Below are 20563 nucleotides of genomic sequence, written 5' to 3' on the forward strand. Positions count from 1 at the left end.
GACTATGTGTAAAATGAGGGAATGGGTCAGATTCTTATGGGTAAAATGAGGTAGAAGGATGGGATCTGATGATTTGAAAGTGCATTATGAAGCTGTCATCCGGGTTATGTATCTGAAGTTATATAATTACTGGCTCTTACAAGTCTATTACTTATAAGATTATATTTTATATTTTCTGGGTCAGTGACTACAAAAGCCTAGGAGATGGTTAGTACTCTCTTTCCTTTGCCAGCTTTGACTATTGTTGCTATGGTGATGGACACTGACACACATGTTAGCAATACCCTTCTACCCAGAACCCCGCCCCCAGCCACTCAGCAGATGTGAGGAATGAACTGCTGTAGCCACTTGGTGGAAGCTGGCACTCCCTCTGTCGAGGTCTTTAGTGAGAGGCCAGATGCTAACACTATATTCAGGCAACTCTAACTGCTAACCAGAAAGATTTATTTCCCACCCTGTATGATATGAAGCAGCTCCAGCACAGGAACCCTCCCTCACACACACACACACACACACACACACACACACACACTTCATTTCACTGCCCAGGATTTTATCATTTTATGTCTTAGGGCTCAAGGAACATAAAAATTTAAGTGAATCGCGGAGAGAAAGGAGGAAGGAGGGGTAGACTCATTCAAATTCAAGGGTTAGGGCTCTCTCACAAGACACTCCGGCTCTCCCCTTTTTTGGCACAGTGGTCACCCCAGCCATTATTATTATTTCATGATTTCACTTGAGTGGAGGAGGCAGGGGACTATAACGATTCGAAGCCCTGGTGTTTCTCACCCCCATCACGTTGAGAAAGGTCCATTACATTCTGTGTGTTGTTCATCCGTATGAATTTTTAATTTTTGTAAGTACTAAGAAAATGTGGTCTGAAGCTAGTTGTAATTGTTCTTAAGCATTTTTAAAATTAAGGAGTATTAGTTCTTATGCTTCAGCTCCTGGTTTTTTGCTTTGTTTTTTTTTTTAATGTGTATCGTAGTAGTTGTGTCATATTTACTAACTGATTATGGTGAAGAGAATTGATAAAATATAAATTTGGATGAAATACCTATGCATCTATGTGCACACACGCACACACACACACACACACACACACATGTAAAAATTACATTGTCCTGTAAACACTGCTGAAGTCAGACAGGGAGGTGTTAATTCTATTACCATATAGATTGTAATATGAAGCAAATGTTTGTACAAACCCAGAGACTATGGAATATATTACCCAGACATTTTCAATCAGTACCATTTGTAATACGGTTTTATGTTCGGCAGCATCTTATTAGAAATTGATGGGTACCAAGCCATGCTGAGAGAAGAGCAACGGGGCATACATCAGGGCAAGTGAGTGATTCGTTATAGTGTCTGCCTTGGGTGTCTGGATGCAGGATGGCTTTCAAGGCTGGAAACACATTTGTGTGTTCATGAATATGTGTTTTTCATCGACAGTATGATGTTTTCCTGTTACTGAAAACAGATTTGCTCTTCCACTGAGTTCTTTTAGGGTGAAAATAATGAAAACAGATTTAAAAATAAGATCTCTGTCCCACTCCCCATTAGGCAGGGGAGAGTCACTAGAGCATCCTGATGGCTGATGTACATCTGGGAGATTAATCTGACAACAATACATGCACTAAGCTAGAAGGAAACATGATGATGTCAGAGTAGGGAGAGACTGTTACAGAACAAGAGAAACCCTCAGGGCTTTTGTCTGTCAGGAAGTCATAATTTGGGGTGTTGCAATGTTTGCAGTTGCTTTCAGTTTTTACAATGCCCAGAGGATGTCTCTAATATTGCATGGGCTGCAGTCAGTAGAGTAAAGTTTCCTGTATTGTAAGAAATCTACACACCCAAAGAGTACGTGGTAAAGCCTTTGTGCACATGATGTGCAAAGGCCTGAGGGGGTCTGAAGGAATGTCATCAGAGAGGCAGCACTGCCTGTGTTAAGGAACGCAGGGAAAACTGCCTTGTTCCTTCATATAACCATGGGAGACTAACATGCTATCTCCAAGGTGCATCTCTATGTATATGCCATTCCTGTCTCAGAAAGCATTCTAACACAAGGGTGTTCCTTGCTTCGCTCATTAAAAAGAATCAGGAAGGTAATTCTTAATGGTATCATACAGTCAAGCATTCTGACCTTTAAATAGTTGACAATACCAAAAAAAAAAAAAAAAAAAAAGCACAAGATACGAATTTTGAATAAATCCCTTCAAGGAAAGTAGGACCCTAAGGAGATGAATTCACATATTCATTCTTCAGTAGTAAAATCAATGTAGGAAAAGGTTTGTGTTCAAATTCATCCATACACAAGTTCTTTGCACATCTTGAATGAATTGGATCCTGCTCTAAGAATGAAGCATCCAGTAATGTCTTAAAGGAAATTACCTAATAAGAAGAAGACAAGATAAACCAGGTAGTGTGGGGATACTAAAAATCAGGGTGTGAGGTTGGGAATTAAAGAGTATTAATTTAGATGGGACAATTTGGATAGAAAATAAAGAGCAGAATCAACCGTGCACCAGCAGCATGATCAGCAAGAGAAGTTCTATGTGTATTTTCCATATGAAGAATAATAGGGGACCAGAGATCAAAGGAAGGCCTGAAGGGAATGAGGTTGTGTGGGCCTGAGTACCAGAGGCTTTCCACAGAGATCTCTGGCCCAGCCTGGTGCCAGAGTGCCTACTAAGGGAAGTGAGGGCAGGCAGGGAAGGGAAGTCACTTCAGTCACTTCTGCTGCTGCAGTTGGCTCCATCTCCATCTGTGTCCTTGCCTTCCAGGTTTTTCTGTTACTCTGCACTGTCCTGCCCTGGGTCAGGTCAGGCTGGGCCAATGAGAGGCCAACTAGCCAGTGAGGAGTACAGCAGGGTTTGAGGCAGCTAATCAGAGCAGACCTCATCCCAAGTGTTACTGCTGTTTGGACAGAAGGCTCAGGCGACAGAGTAGTTCTCAAGCACCCTTAACCCTTCCTGATAGGATTCTTATATTCTTATATACAGCTTTGAGGTGGGTAAGGGTCTGACAACAGGTACTTCTCATTGTTTTGGTCTGAGCCCTTTGGAGAAACCTTATTTGCATGTGGGAGGGCTTGGTGCTGCTCCTATGTGACTGGTGGCCAAAAACCTCTCTGTGGGGGGGGCTGTGGGAGGCTGTAGCTTACAGGAGTCAAGGACCCAGGAGGTGTGGCCGAACACCTTCTGTCCCATGCAAGTGGAGATCACCACCTACTGGGTTACTAGGGTTCCAGACCTTTGCTCAACCTGGGACATGGCTGTCTTACACAGCCCACCGCCCCACAAGGTTGACTAGGAGGTAGTCTAAATACCAAACGTGATGAGGGAAACGCTGGAAGTTAGAGAACCATTTTACTGGGAGTTACTTCAGACTCTACTAGAAGATCGAGTAGAGTATAAAAATGTGGTCTGATGAAAGTGTCAGGCACAGTACTCTGTGCTTTATGTGTAGGAAAAGAAAAAAAAAACAAAAACCAAAATCCAACCAAACAAAAAATCTACCTGTGATTCAGATGGAGGGGAAGCTGGAGTCCAGTACTATAGTCTATGAAGGGTCTGGAGTTGACTAAGCTGTGTTAGTGCGGTCAGGGTAGAGTTTAAATGTAGGGGGATGGATGGAAAGTGGGTTGAGCAAGAAGTCAATTATCTCTTCAAGTTTATTCATTGCTAAGACTTTATGTGATACCTGTGTGAGAAAGTAAAATTTTATCCCTTAGTAAACATACCCTATGTAGTATCAGCGTCACACACCTCCACATTTTCAGCTATTTTAATATAATACTAGGCAGTCTTCCCTAATTCATATTTTAGTGGTGTACTTTATATTGTAAATCATTCTAGAATTTGATTTTTTCTACATTTTTTTGTACTAACAAGAGTGAGAACACATGATGTAATTTCAAACTGTGTATAATCGATATTTAGTTGAGGTATGAAGTATAAATAATAGCTAAGATTGTGATTCTTAGAAGCCTACTGCCAGGGTTTAATTACTGGCAGCACCACTAGTGATCTTTCATTTAAAGAAACTTAGTTATTCTCCTATCTATAAGTAAAAATAATCATATGATTGTATGCTTTAGAGGGACATTGAGGAGGATTTAATGGCTTCACATATGAAACATGCTCTGAGCAACGAATGCATATAATGAATTTTTATTGTGTTAATAGTTTTATTATCTATTAATGCCATTGCTAATAAAAATAGATGTATAGAGACAAATAAAAGTAGGAAATTACAGAAACAAGAAGCTCGAGTAATGCACNAACTAAACAAAAAATGTGTAATTGAATATGAGATGTGTACAAAACTAATGATACATNCTAACAGATTATTCTTGCATAGCAACATGCTTTATATTTGTTATCTATGAGAAGAAACATAATTATAGATGCACTAGATCAATTTTTAAATTATTATTTGTCTCATCCATCTATTTTGATTTATCAGGTGTCTTTATTTTTCTTTGCACTTTTCCCCCCATAATTTAATATCTAAATTTGTTTGGGGCATCTTCTAGAATGTTTCTTATTGGCATCCTCAAATATTGAAGATACTAAATTGAATATATGTAGTATATGACTGTTCACTAGTTTGAGAACAATTTTGTCATATTTTTAAAAGGTCTTAAAATTATCTAAAAGTTATCAGATGCTATTATCTATAATTTTTATGTCTTTTTTTCTCACAAAAAAAGTTATAAAAATTGAGCCCATAAAAAGCGTCTTTCTTTGAAGTGTAGTAACAAGATTCCAACTGTCTTGGACATAAGTGTTCAATAAACATTTGTAGCTTGATTAATGTCTATTTATAAATTTTGTGTGTTAAATGAAGTGAGATAGAAATTCTGAGCATGCTGTACAAATCAAACCAAGCATAAAACAATTTGGCTTTTGAAGTCTCCTTATGATAAGTGGCCTTTAGTTTGACATTTTGAAGCTGACTTGACAGCATTAGGGTATTCACAGATGTTGATCCTGTGCCCATTTTGTAATGTTCATTGTTATTTGAGTCCAAAATTGTACTTATAAACTTCTGTGTGAAACAGCTCCTCTTTCTCTGGTTCTTCTTTTTTGCTTTGGACTGTTTCAGTGAAACAGTAATACCCTTTGTTAACTTTGATTTTTCCTTGAGTAAATTCTACAACATCAAGAATGTGATGTATTACCAAACTACAATATCAAGATTAGTGTTTAAGTGGCAACATACAGTATTATTACTATAGCCTACTCTATATCCTTAAACAGTCATATTAACTTGGATAGTTGAGTTGAAATCTCTTCTCTCTGTTTATAATGACATCCTGTACCTTGTACCTCTTTTGAAAAAAAATATGGAATACAGAACAGTACCTAAAATGTTAGAAACAGCAGGTTTGAGAAGAACAGGAATGAGAGCTCATCCCACTGTGTTACACACTCAGGGCTATGACTCTGGTCTCCATCTTCAGAATCCCCATAATGGCATAACCAAGGCATTTGCAAGGGAGTTGACACTGGGACCAATAGCCACTGGGGTTACAGACATAGCTTGTTAAGAAGGCTCTATAGATGTAGCACGTAGTTGTGTAGAAGCAAGGTGAGACAATAATGACCAGGCTCTGTAGACGATAGGCTCTATGAAGCCATGAACAAGAATGTAAGTGGGAGGGCAGCTAGATTCTCTGTTTAAAACTGTAGGCAGGGGTGCGACCAGCATGCCCCTCATTTTTGGATTCTTTTGCTTCATGGTGAGGAAGCTCCTGATCCATACATCTCTCTTGTGGCATTCAAGAGTACACACCATGCCTAGAGATTAGCACATGATTACTTCTGGCAGCTCTGGGCACTGTAGCCAGCCAGAAGTTGTAACTTCCTCCAAAGATATCAGCTCAAAATTGTTTGTTTCAGTTTCCTGGGCTAAATTTAATCTGGTACCTTCTGTGCTCCTAATAGCAAGCATTTTCGTAATTCTTTATGGAACCCAATAGAGCTGGCTTTGGAATCAAACCAATCATGCGCCTTCAGACCAGACCTTCAGTTTTCCACATTATCCTGCTTACAGAAATATTAACTAGGGGTTGTGTTTGCTTGTTTGTTTGTTTTTGTTTCTGGTTTTGTGTTTTGACTAATTATGTGAAATAGTTTAAAGAACTATGGGAGAAATGAGGTAATTTCTTCCTTTTGATGTTTTCTGATGATCTCAATTACTTATATTTAAGAACTTAGCATTAAATGAATTATCTATTCTTATTTGGATGGGAGAAGAATACAACGTATGTGCATCTGAAAATTTTTCTTTCTCTATTTTTAGGGCATTTTCACTTTCTGAACATTGGGTGAACAACTCGCTGCTTATTTAACAGATTGTACATTAAAAAATGTAAAGTACAGAGGCAGGAATATCATACGTTTGGTGATAATTACAAGTGTTCATTTCCTCACTAAGTACTAGGCATTCCACATGGTTTCTATAGCAACCTATGGTCTGTTAAATTAAGTGCCTAATGTGAATATATGAATAAGTTTTGGTACTTAAGGAAAAAATTACCCCCAAACACTGGGATGGTATGCTAGTTTATAGTTGCAGTTAAGCATATCAGTTTTATGTTAATTCCTAGGTTATCTTTAGAAAAATGACTTTTTATGTTTTTCAGATTCTAAAAAAAAATTGCTACTGCATGAAGAATGAATATATTTTAATGAATTTCTAAATGGCCTACTGAACCAGATTCTCCCAGTCCCTCAGCTACTCTGGTTGTAAATTATGCAAATGTACAAGCTGCCTTAACTATTCCAGGACACTAGGGTACCATTTGGCAAGCTACTCCCGGGAACCAGTCTATCCTGGGGCAGGGGATAGAAAAGAAGAAAGGCCATCTTACAGAGATTAAGGCAGAGTTGCTTTAATTTATCAAACATCCCTGGAAAGCAGAGGTGACATTATGGTAATTTTTTTCTGGAAATAAAAGCATAGATACCATCAGCAGGCTTTAGGAACCTGTGCAGGACAGCAGGCATGATCCGTGACAGCAATGATTGTGGACTCTGAGATCCAAGTTGAAATTCCAAATAAACCTGAAACTGGAAACCCCAGATTCCCCTAGGAGAAATGAGGCGACACTGGACACATTCTTACGCCCAGCCACACTGTCCCAGGAACAGTGTCAGAGGCAGCAGTTACAAGAATTTAGCTTGATTTATTTTACTTTTTATGTCAGGGCATCTTAGCTTGTCAGTCATTGAGTATTAGTGAACTTAAAAAAAAATAATTTCCTGCCAAGCCTGTTGGCATAGGCCTGTCATCTCAGTTTCTCTGAAGTCTGATCACATGCTCGTGATCTGTATTGACGACAGGGTGAATTCAAGGACAGAAATTCAAATTAATTATGTTCTCTGTCAGAATAAAAAGTAAAAGAGGCCAGGGATGGAGCATAGTGTCGAATGCATGCTTTGGATGCAGGAAACCTCAGGATTCAATACACAATGCTGAAAACACTGTTTATTATATGGTTCAGCTTAATATTTGAAAATACTGCGATGCATGGACATTAATGATGGTGTAGTAGAGTTTAGTCATTTCTCTCAAGCCACTAAAATGCAGTGTTTAGCTAAATGATCAAGGCAGCCTTCTGGGTTATTTCAGATACCCAGAAGGTATTAGAACTCTTTCTAGCCCTATCACTGACTGAGTCACCAGTTGGATGTAATGTTTCAGAGAGAAGGCCTACCTAGTTGTGTCACCTGACTCAGATACCCAGGGTAGGATGGAGGCGATGGTGAATAAAGGATATTGTTCCGTGTCCTTATCCCTCCTAGAGATACCACTTAGAAGATTAAGCACATGGTTCCTCCACTTGTCATCATAGATGCATATGTGTTTCCCAATAAAATATAGGAAGAAATGAAGCCACGCAGTAACACCTTTCCTATAGAAGGATTAATAAGTATCTATTCTTCAATATACTTCTGTTTAGAACTGGACAAATGCTCATTATCTTTAATGTTATATAAAAGTATACATCCAGAAATCTGTTCCTAATGCTACATTATCTTTTTAAACAATGAAGAAATAAATTACATTTTAAAATAAATTACATTTTAAAATAAATTACATTTTAAAAATGTTTTTCTAGATTTATTACTTTATTTTATTACTTTATATGTATGTGTTTGGATTACATGTATGTATGTATATATGTAACTACATAGTGTCTCATACCTAGGGATCAGAAGAGGTTTTTAGATCCTTTGGAACTGGAGTTACTGATTATTGTAAGCCACATGTGAGTACTAAGAACTTAATCTAGATCCTCTGAAGAGCATCAGGGCTTTAACCACTCCAGCCACAAGTTTGTTTGTTTGTTTGTTTTTCAAATCTATGCAGTTCTTTAATATGAGAAAGAAAATTCAGAAGAGTTCAAACATTTCCCAAATATTAAATAATTTGCTTAAATATTTAAAAACTAAACCAGTTTTTAAAAAGGTTGTATTTATGCTAATCCTAAAGTCAATAATCATCCATAATCTGTACCAGTGAATTATTTTCCTAAAACCCTAGGTAGTTTGTGTGCGTATGAATTTCTGCACTGGGTACTCTCTGTTCAAGTGAAATCATACAGAAGTGCTCACTCTGGGTCTCTATGATTTCACCTTGCATAATACTATCCAGAAACAGCCATGCAGGTTAGCTGTTTTCCCAACGGTGAGGTAAGGGCTGGGGAGATAGCTTAGTCAGTAAATAGTGCTCGCCTGTGCAAACCTGAAGAACTGAATCAGCCTCTAGGACCTGCAAAAAATCTATGTCCAGAGGCATGCATCTGCAATGACCCTTCCTGTACGGAGATGGGACGTGGAGCCTGGGGAATTCCCTATAAGGCATTCTGGAGTACACAGTAGCAGCAGAAACAAGAGAGACCCAACATTTGAAAGTTGACCTCTGACCTCTAACAGCGATACTGTGGCAAGCATGTACCTAAACTAATAAACACACATAACACACACACATACACACACACACACACACACACACACACACACGCACACAGTTTTATAAGTGCTATGATGTATGTACCAATTTACTTCATTGTATTTTTATTTCTGTCTATATTATAACATTATCTAAATCTCAACTATAAATACAATTTATTTTTAAAAGAAATGTATCAACCTTAAAGTAAAATATTATTAATGGAGTGGTTAATAAGTCCTTACTCTAAATGCTTTTGCATAAGGATATTGAAATATACGCATCATACTATACTTGAGAAGTGTACTACTAGAATGAAAATTATATCAGAATTATGTGCAGGTTGAGTACCTGAAATTATGTGGTCCTTGCTTTTATATGCAAGATAAATATTGGTAATTTTATGAATCAGCCTACACAGTAATTTCTCTGCTTTAAATGTTGTCATGTCTTAAACTATGCACATCAGTCTTTATAACAAATCAAAAGAAGGTAATAATAATCTGTACTCCAGGCAGATCTGGAAGTCAGTTCTTAGTCCAGAGTCACTTCAACTTCATATTAACTCTCCTAGTTTGCCCTGCCAAATGCGGGAATTACAGAAATTTCTAACTGTGCAAATCAAAATATATTGGGGAACACAACAAATAAAAGTAGGCAGGTACAAAAATATTTTCAAAAGAGATAGTATTTTAATTGTAACATTTTTATCTTTAATTGCTAATTAGCATATTCTCAAACACACAAAATATATGTGTGAATCTATAAAACAAGGAAATCGTGGTGTGACATTTAAGAGTTGGATTCATCTTTATTTAACTTTTCATTATCTTAAAAATATTCTCGCTATATAGTAATTTCATTTAGTTGTAAATTTTTTTATTCCTAGTTATCACTTAGAAGATCCATTGTTGCAATGACAATTGAACTTTTAAGACAAAGATTAAAAAGTAAGACAATAATAAAAACACATGGAAAATTCTAAATGATATTTTCATATATAATTCTAGAAAATATTTGAGGAAATATTTGCCTTCTACATGAAGGAAATACTTGTATAAAATGATAAATGTAATTGAAATTAGGAAACCGTCACATAAAATTTTCTCCTAAAATGTTTATATCAGTTTTTTGTTAGCATGTGTTCCCCACACAAAATCATGGGTTTTACTGTACATGAGTGTTTAAAAATATATTCCATATTTTGTAACATTAGCAGTATTTTATTAGATTCTAAATATGTAATTCAGAAGAATTGCCTTCATAAACAGTAATGTTAAGAATATTCTTTGGGAATTCTTGATCCTTTGAGACTTCTTAATTTTTTTTTGTTTATTATAAAGATTTTTAACATGAATTAAAAGATGTCTTCTCATAGTCATTTATCGATAGCCCTTGTAATCCAGAATTTTACACACATACACACACACACACACACACACACACACACACATATTCCTGGAACCATTTCACCTTCTCAAGAAAAGCACTGTCAGGCAGGGACACATTTCCATTTAGAAGAAGCTCAGAAAAATTAAACTTGTTAAAGTTACGGCATTAATGGGTAAATGAATTGAATTCCAAAGTCAATCTTTGAGTGTCTAGATTAGAATTTATTACAGCAGAAAAATATCGATGTAAATATTCATAAGTATACTGGGGTGACTGAATTTCTTCAACTATGTAAATTGCTTAATTTCAGGGATTATTGGGGGCAATATAGCAACTAATGACAGAATTTGATAAATCCAGTCATTTTTTTAAGATAGAACATTGACTTCTAAAACTACATTTAGAGTTGAAACTGTCTTTACTGTGTTGAGAGGAAACACTCCAATGATATGGAAATTGCAGAATTTTGTTAAAACACATAGTCAAAGGAAAAAGAAAGGACACAACAATGAAATCCTTGCCACTTATTTTAGGTATTTAATATATATTGGGAACAATTTCCTGTATTAATCAGAATATAGTATCTTTTAACCTTTGTACGATTTATAGGAGAAAATTGGCATTGAAAATGCCCTTGTATTTTATAGATAATTGGATTTCAAAATCTATTGTGCTTCCAGAATCCATGCTAAATATTGACTCACACAAATAGTCTTCTACTTACCTAATCTAAATCTAGTACTCTTGTTTTAAATTTATTGCATATATTTGACATCTTTCTGTGTTCTATTAAGAGAGTATTGGATGCCTGCCCTAATTCCAAAGAACATAGTTATTTTTCAGTTGTGTTGGAGTCATGATTTTCAATTCTGTTTCATTTTTTGATTCCTGTCATAGAAAACTTTTAAATTAATTGACATTTTAATAAATAAGTAAGGCATTCTCAAAGATACTATTGACAGAAAACAACTGTTTTGATACTGTGACACTGTCATTTTATTTGTATATTAGAGCATGACACACAAGTTTCTTGTCTGTAGGGAACACCTTAGCAATTGGCCATTAATCAAAAAAATACCGGTATCTCTTAGGAGTAAAAGTAGTATCTCGTCCTAATTAAATGTATTAAAAATATTAATTAAAAATAGAATCTTTAGATGGCTTTCAAGTCTCACCAAACCCATAATACAGTCTGATTCCGAATAGTTGGTTACTTCTCCTTATTTTTGGTTTGAATATAAAAGAATGAAACATCAGAATTTATCTTCTGTAATCTTCTAGGATCAATAAAGATATTTTTTCCACTATTGACATTAGAGTCTGAATATTCAGGCAATGTGTTTACTCTTCTTCATATGTTATCTTTGCTACACACTCAAGAGTGGACACATTTTCCATGTGGAATCATAACAGGGCACTTGGCCAGCATGACCTGGAGATTTTTCTTCCTCGCCTGCAAATCTCTCAGGTGTTAGGCCTTCTTCATGCTCTGAAGTGATGGATTCTAGAGTGGAGCCATTTAATGGCACTCAATCTAAAATTTTGAAATCAGAGGTATTTCAGATTCTTGAGTGCTTGGTTTTGGAGATACTGGCATGGAATTTCAAACATTGATTGTTCCCTAGGGTGAAAATCAGCCGTTTTCCAAAAATCAGAAATGACTTACAATCTGTAAACTTATGTGGGCTAATAATGATGCTCAACATTTTAGCTTCCCTTTAGAATTTGAGACACATAGACAGGATCTATTGGAAAATTCAAATAAGCCATGTGATCTATAAATATCAACAATATTTATGGCATAACAAAACATATAAATAAAAAGGTTCAAATTGTAATGTTTTATGGTTCAGATTTTCATATGTGAGAAGCTAAGCTTCGATTGTCTTGGGTTTTCACCATTTCTGTATGCTAATTGTTTTGGCATCATATTTGAAAGCAACATGAAATCAGTTAAGAATCATAATACTACATTATAGCCATAGAGCATTATTTCTAATAATATCATGTGAATTTCATTTATTCTTCATTTATGATCATTATCTGAGTAGACTCTTATTTTGAACGTTCTATCTTACAAGTTTAGAAGACAGGGCTTAAACATCTGAATGTTCATGCCATCCTCACTTTCAAATAACCTGGGCTACACAGACACAGCTCTACACTCAGAAACAAGGCCGACAAGAAGTTGCCTTGAGGCAACCGAACATGCTGTAGGCCAACAAAAGACCGTGTGCAGAAATGCTTATCCTGTATTCCACAGGGTATTGCAATGGGACTGGGGGACAGAAAGGAATAGAGTGGAAATTTTATAGGTGAGGGAGTGTCCCTGGAGGAGAGTACATTGATAAAATGAGATTAAAGCATAAATTTCCAAATCCTGATAAGAGAGACAAAGGCTCCAGAATCATTCTAACATCACACTTCATCCTTGAAGACAAGACTTTTGTTCTTGGTATTAAAAATGCCGTGGAAGGAAATGAAGACAGTAATTGTCATGTGAAGTGTATGAACACAATGATGCCCCTAGAAAGCTACTCACAGACCCACAGCAGAGATGCCCAGGGTATAGGCATGGGAAGAAACAGTTCAACAGTTCATCAGTGAAGGCATATGTAACTGCTTTGCACAGAACAGAGGAGTAAAACAAAATCTTTGACATTTTGTTTTTACAATTAAAAATAATATTTGATATGTGGGAATGTTTGCCCACGTGTTTATCTAAGAAACATTTCTGATGCTTGTGAGGGTCAGAATAGGGTATTAGGTCCCCTGACACCAGAGTTACAGAATGTGGTGAACCACAATGTGGATGCTGGGAATCAAACCCATGTCTTCTGGAAGAACCCCTGATGGTAATTCTCTTGGTTAACAACAACAACAAAAAAAACCATAAACAAAAACAAAAATAAAACAAAAAAATTTGAAGATTTCCACGTTTTATTCCTTCTATCTCATTTCTACTTCAGTAAAGTATTTTTAAGCATGGGTCTATACTATATTTATTCAAGCATTTTCTTCTTTAAGACTCCTTATAAGAAAGAGATCATAGATTATTTCTGCTTGGTATTGTTTATTTACTTGGTGGATATGACATATTTATCCCTGTTTTCTCTAGTGGAAATTAGAATACATCTTCTATAAATTAAATTACAGGGCAAGGACTCGGGCTAATCATACTGTAGGATACACTTGGCATTGAGGATAAATCTGAGGTTCTTTCAGCATTTAGGAAATGATCATTTTGAAGAGTGGTGGATATATTTATTTGTGCTGATAAGTTAAACACTTATATTTATATGAGATACATTGTTAGAATACACACACACACACACACACACATATATATATATGTATATATATATATAATAAAAATAGACAAGCATAGATAAGCTGAATATGGCATAGCACACATGAGGCAGGTTCAGAAGGATTAAGTTTTAATCTATTCTGGATTACAGGGTACGATGCTGTCATGCACATATGTCACACACAAGGAAATGGGAAAGCAAAATCAACTTTTCAGTCAGTTTTCTAAAATCCAGGAATCCTGAAGTAACCCGGGAATTCTATCCCCAAATATGTTGAACCATGTGAAATTATTTATATTTACTTTCTTTTAACCTACAAATTTTCAGTTAATATATCAAGTGTAGCATATTTATCTTGGAAAGTTAACTTAATTACAGTTTTAAAAACTATGGCAATTTCTCCTTGGTAAAGGACCAGTAGGACCCCAGTCATTAAAAACTTTTATTCACCTTAGCTGAGACTCTGTAAGTTTTCTTTTATATCTGCATCAGCAAACATCACAGACCCTAAAGTGATTCACCTTCTGAAGCTGCTTGTTAATACAACCAGCTGCCTAACCTCGGCACATTTTCACTGTTTAAACTATGTGGGTAGTCCCTTCTTCTGATGGTTGGTTGTTTTGTTCTGCTTTTCCGTAATTCGTAGTTCACATTACATTCCAGTAATAGCCTTGCTTATTTCTATCCCCTGCTCTTCCATAGTACTCCCCGAGCTCTACTTAATGTGTGGCTGTGGGTCTCTGCATCTGTTTCCATCCACTGCTGGATGAAGCCTCTCAGAAGACAGTTATGCTACGTTCCTGTCTTCAAGCATAGCAGAGTATCATTCATAGGGTCAGGGGTCAGCTTCCTCCCATGGGATGGGTCTCAAGTTGGGCCAGTCCTCAGTTGGCTGTTCCAACCAGAAGTCTCTGCTTCATCTTTATCCCTGCACACCTTGTAGGCAGGACTAATTCAGGGTTTCATGGGTGGATCGATGTCTTCCCACACACACTGGATGTCCTGCCTAGCTACTGGAGGTGGTCACTTCAGTCTCTTTATCCCCTGCTCATTCCTTGTCTTAACCTCAGGAATTTAGAAAATGGGCACTTTACTCTTGCTGGTTTAGAAACATGTGTAAGAACCTGTAAGCGTAGTGAAGTCCCTGCTTGATTCAGGGGTATTTCACATCCTCTTCTATCTGATAAGAAGAAAATGAAGTGATTTATTAACATCGTAAGTCAGTTCTGCTGTGCCGGTATGCCCACTCTCTCACGGGGATGAAGCTACAGAATACAGACACACATTCTTCTGACTGATATTGCTGCACTCTCGCCTTTTACTACCCAAGGACAAAAAATAGAGGCTGCCACTCAGGAAATTGCATGATTTAAAAGCATAGCCCTACAATTCCTACAATACACCTGAGAAAACCGTTGTTTTTTCTCATTAAATTTACAGTATACATCTTAACTTCCCCTAAAACAGATGAGGAAATTCAATACAACTGCATTTTGGACCCTCAAGAGCTAGGAAGAGCCTGGCAGCAGTTCAAAATTAATGACATAACAAAGAAAAGAAAAAAATAGATCTTGATTTTTCCCTGGATATTGAAGTCTTTATCATTGACCAAGCAGAGATTTGGGGCCTATTTGAACAGTCAAGTCTACTTGGAAAGCCATATTGAGTATTTCTGTTCAGTCAGCTACAAAGCACTGGTTTCAGAGGAATTTATTTGGGGATTGGGTAGCAAGACAAGAAGCTGCCGGAATTTACCGATATACAAGGCTGATGCTGAATTATGCCCTAGTTCAGCTGTAGTTAGAGACCTGGTCTTTATTATCTTTTCATAAACACAAGCACACATACATGCTCACAGACACCCCTAATTTTATGTAATTAATTGGGTTCCTGGTTGGGGACTTTATATCATTTGTGGTGTTTTAAGTCAAACATCAAAGATGGTGAGTATGGCAGAGAAGTAGCTTGAGAGCAGTATTTATAGCTCACAAATTACAGAGTCTGAGGATATGTTACTGCTGGGTTATTAAGTGATAATAGTTAATCTGAGCCAATTTGATTATTCAAATATTTGTGCTTCCTGCATGTAAGCTCTACTGTCAGGGAAAGAGATTTTCTGAATTCATTATTACCTGTATGCAGTGGAGTTTTTGCTATCTGTTCTTTTAAATAATTTTAGTACTACGTACTTTATTTTCTTTTAGCAGCTATCTAAGTTTTGCCTTTTGCAGGAAAGGATAGATTTCACAAAGACTTTTGAGATTTCTTTTGAGTATCATTTCTGTGATCCTACCTTCCATTTGTCTACTTTCCTAGCATGTTTTGTAAGTTAATATTCCCAAGGAAATAGTTTTTCTTCATATGCTTGAAAAATCCTCTGATTGTACCAAGTACAATGTCTTATAGCATCAGGAATTCTTCCAGAAAGTCACAGAGTGAACTTTATCTTGAGGACTAGGGCTCAAGTGAGCTGTTGCAACTATGACTCATCTCTAGGACCCAGGCTCCTTCAATGTTGATTCCTTCATAGTTTTATAATAGTGTAGCATTAAACTGTTCTCAAGCCAAGAACAACAGAGAGGACGCAGTGAGCAATGAGATGCCTACTCATTCCATGTTTATGATGCATGAAGATGATGCCTTCTAGTTGGCATCGAGGACAACACAATGAGCAGCATATACCTCAAGCTTAGATAGTTCACAGTCTCATGCTATTCATTTATTTCTATTTCAATATATACAATAGTAATAAAATAGTAACAGAATCCATTGAAAAATGTTACTCCTAATGAGACGTTGTATATGATATTAGTTTTTGTTCCATTGGTACACAGTTCAAGTTTTATTTTAACCTTACAAATCAAAAGGCATAAGTTATCATACCCTATTATTTGTGTCTCCTTATCCTGTTAAGTTCTTGGATTATCTTTGATTCACCAAGTACAACTCCATCTGCCAAGAGGAGGAGCTGGATTTGTTTTGGAATTATCAAACAACAGAGTGAAATCAGGAGTATTATACCTATTTACTATTGCAGGTTTTGTGTTGCAATATTACTTAAAAATGATTTTTCTTATAAGCTTATTGTGTACTGTGCCAGAAAAAGAGGGGTTTTGCTTATAATTTTTTTTCTGGGCCATGTTTTACATGTTAAAAGATTTTGGACTACACTTTTCAAACTAAATGTTGTAATAGCTATTCCTTTGGATATTGATGATCCTTTTTTGCAGTGATTTTATTTTACTCACTGAGAAGTTACTTAATGTCTTACTTAATTGTCATTGGCCTCTTTTCATGAACCATTTAACCAGAATATACTGAAATGAAGGCCTTGTTCAAGTATGATGAGAGATATATTTTTGAGTCCAGGCAGTAGCCACAGTATCTTTTCTCCTGGTGCCTATGTCTTTTAGCTTGCCTCATCTAGCTTTGGCCAGGGTCCAAGTTACCTGCTTGAGTTATGTAAGTGCCTCCTTTGGGTGGCTTCTAGAGGTACATCGGTGAAGTAACCAGGGTATTCAGAGAACATAACTATTCATCAGGTAATTAAGTAGTTTGCTTGTGTGTATTTCTGTATATGCTGCTACACGTGCACATGTGTATACCATGTACAACGTCTTGTATCATCAGGAATTCTTCCAGAAAGTTACAGAGTGAACCTTATCCTGAGGACTAGGGCCCAGCTGATCTCAATGTAGGAGAATCAACTCAGATAATGGCATAGAAAAGTCATTAAGATAGGCTGTTAAACACTTAAGATTTATCAGTGTACAAATATGCTGTATGTTTTAACACATTTACATTGAAAGGGTCTATAATCCTTTTGAGTCAAATTGACTGTAAAAGCGATTGTGATTTTTCAGTCTACCCTAATTTTATAACTTTTGGGGGGAAACATGATTTTTTCAAGGACTTAGAATATTTTGTCATTATACATCGACAAATATACATATACATATACATATACATATACATATACATATACATACATATACACATACACAAACACAAGGGCATTCCCATAGTGTTTATACTGACTTTGAAAATACTGAAGTCAATTTCTACTGTCTTTTCATGTGAGACCTTAATCCTTCCAGATTTAAGTTATTTTTCCCCATTTCATTATTGATTCAATTTGCTACTTCTCAAATATTTTCCCAGGCATTCTCATCAGTAGTTCTTGCTGCTGAGATTGTTTATCAGACTCTTGTATTTAAAAAAAAACAAAAAACCTTTAAACAAAGCAGAACATCTTAAAACTTGTCTTTAATTAACACAGCTCTTTGGTTGCCTTCCCCTCCCTGAACCCAATTGCACACGTGGCAATTAGCTATGTGAATGCTTTATCAAATGCCCAATGGACCGTACCCACTGTAAATTTCTAGGGAGTAGGAAATGAATTTTTAACTCAGTTGCCATTTATTATTATAATTTTTTCTACTTCAGTTACATACAGCAGAGTAAGATGAGCCAGTGATACATACAGTGAGATTACTAAAAGTCTGTTTGCTAATGATGTGTGGAGTAGAATCTAGGCTGGAAATCTGTGCTTAAAAAGGTTAAAGATCCTCACTCTCACCATTGGACTAAGGTCTGGGATCTCTATGGAAGAGCTGGGGGAAGGATTAAAGGAGCTGAATGGAATGGCAACCCCCTTAGGAAGATCAACGTTGCCAACTAACCCAGGCCCTTGGGAGCTCCCAGAGACTAAGCCACCAACCAAAGAACATACATACATGGGATGGTCTGAGTCCCCAGCACATATGTAGCAGAGAACTGCCTTGTTTGGCCTTGGTGGGAAAGGATGTGCCTAATCCTGTAGAAACTTGATGCACCAGGGAAGGGGGATATCTGCGGGGGTGGGGGAGCACCCTCTCAGAGGTAAAGGGGAAATAGAGTGGAGAACTCCGGGATAGGAACTAGGAAGGAGGCAACATTTGAGATGTAAATAAATCAAATAATCAAAAAAAAAAAAAGTTTAGAGACCTCTTTGCCAAGATGGTGCGTAAAGTGAAGAAGGAAACGCCTGTTCCTGCTAAAGCCAAAGCCAAAGCCAAAGAGAAGGCCTTGAAAGCGAAGAAGGCAGTGCTGAAAGGCGTCACCCTCCTAGCAGCCCAAGACCATGTAGTTCTGGAGGCAGCCAAAATATCCTCAAAAGAGTGCTCCCAGGAGAAACAAGATTGGCCACTATGCTATCATCAAATTCCTACTGACCCCTGAGTCAGCCATAAAGAAGACAGAGGGCAACAAAACGCTTGTGTTCATTATGGATGTCAAGGCCAACAATCAAGCAGGCCGTGAAGAAACTCTATGACATTGATGTGGCCAAAGTGACTACGTTGGTAAGGCCTGACAAAGAGAAGAAGGTATATGCTCACTTGTCTCTTAATTATGGCGCTCCAGATGTTGCCAACAAGATTTGGATCATTTAAACTGAGTCCAGATAGCTAACTCTAGATATTCACTTTTTCAACATTAAAAAAAAAAAGTTAGATATCCTCGGCTACATGTAGTAGCAGGAGATGTTCAGAATTTGGGCATCTATCTTCAGGGAGAATCTGATCACTCTTCTTGTTTTGTTTTGTTTTGTTTTGCCCTATTTTCTAACTTTGCCTCCACAAGCTCATGGTACTGGTGGAGAAGTAGAAGCTTTCAAATCCAGTAGTAGGACAATAACCACAATATTGTAGATTGATATGAGTAAGGCAAAAACAGCAGTTTCTTCTATCCTACATTCTGGGATTTAGCATTTCTTAACTGTCATTGCCCACAAATGGGGATATTGTTGTTTTCTCAAAATTAAACAACAATGAAACCAAAAAACACTTAAACAAATGTTTAGCAACCCATAAGCACTCAGTGGCATTATCATCTCTAATCGGCAGCTATAAAATTGTGATTCAGGAAGGTCTAAATGAATCTGAATCTGTCTAAGATCACACCATTAGGGATGGGTTGAGGTAACATTCCTGCTATCTCATATTAAATCTACATAGTCACATTATCTCCTCGCTAGCATTAAACTTTCCCTTATATCATTACACCCGTTTCCCCAGTATCTAAAACCAATCACTAGAAAGTCCTAATTTTATTCCTCCACATATTATAAACTCAGTTCTTAGCATTTTCCCTAAAACAACTCATATGCTGTTTGATACACTCATGTTGTCTTTTATAGAGAAGTAATAGAAGATACACTTCAGAGATGGTTGAAATACAGTATAGAGTGGTTAAATATGTTCACACCATTGATCAAATTACAGTAACTTCTGAGTTCTAAATCTCTGTCCAAGTCTAGAGACTTCATCTTCTGCTTTATTTTCCTAATCTGGAGACCAAGAAAATACTATCATTGCTCTTTCTACCACCACAGCAAGAGACGTTTTAATAATTAAACACATATTTGTACAACCATATATAAACAATGTGCAGTGAAAGCAAGATGCTTCTCAAAAGAAGGTAGTATTTGCCCTCAGTTTGATTATTCCAAACTATCAGAGTCCTATCAGAAGTCCCCGATACATATCAAAAATGCCTTAATTGTATATCTAAACACATCATTTTGAATGCATCCCCAGGATTAAAGACATCAGTTTGAATGTGTCCCCAGGATTATAGTGTATAGATAACAAATCCAAGCCTGTAATAAGGGTAAGTTCAATTAACTGTTAATTTTATCACTTTAGGGATAGTCAATAAATAGAGGTAAATGAATGATTGCCTTTAGGCTACAAATTTCAAAGTGAAACTTCTGCACTATTTTTCCTTTTTTTGTTTTCAGAAGCAATGAAGGTGTGAGAAATTGACAAATCAATCATAAGACAAGCTGGTGCACCAAAAAATATGTAGTCTGAAACACAGAGAAGACAAGGCACCTGTAATAAATACACACA

General features: G+C 36.6%; 1 pseudogene; it reads left to right on the forward strand.

The window, feature by feature from the left end:
• Window positions 1-18668: 18668 nt before the first annotated feature.
• Window positions 18669-19102, forward strand: LOC110326350 (annotated as a pseudogene).
• Window positions 19103-20563: the final 1461 nt, after the last annotated feature.

This window comes from Mus pahari, chromosome 9, assembly GCF_900095145.1.
Source record: "Mus pahari chromosome 9, PAHARI_EIJ_v1.1, whole genome shotgun sequence".
NCBI classification, from domain to species: domain Eukaryota; kingdom Metazoa; phylum Chordata; class Mammalia; order Rodentia; family Muridae; genus Mus; species Mus pahari.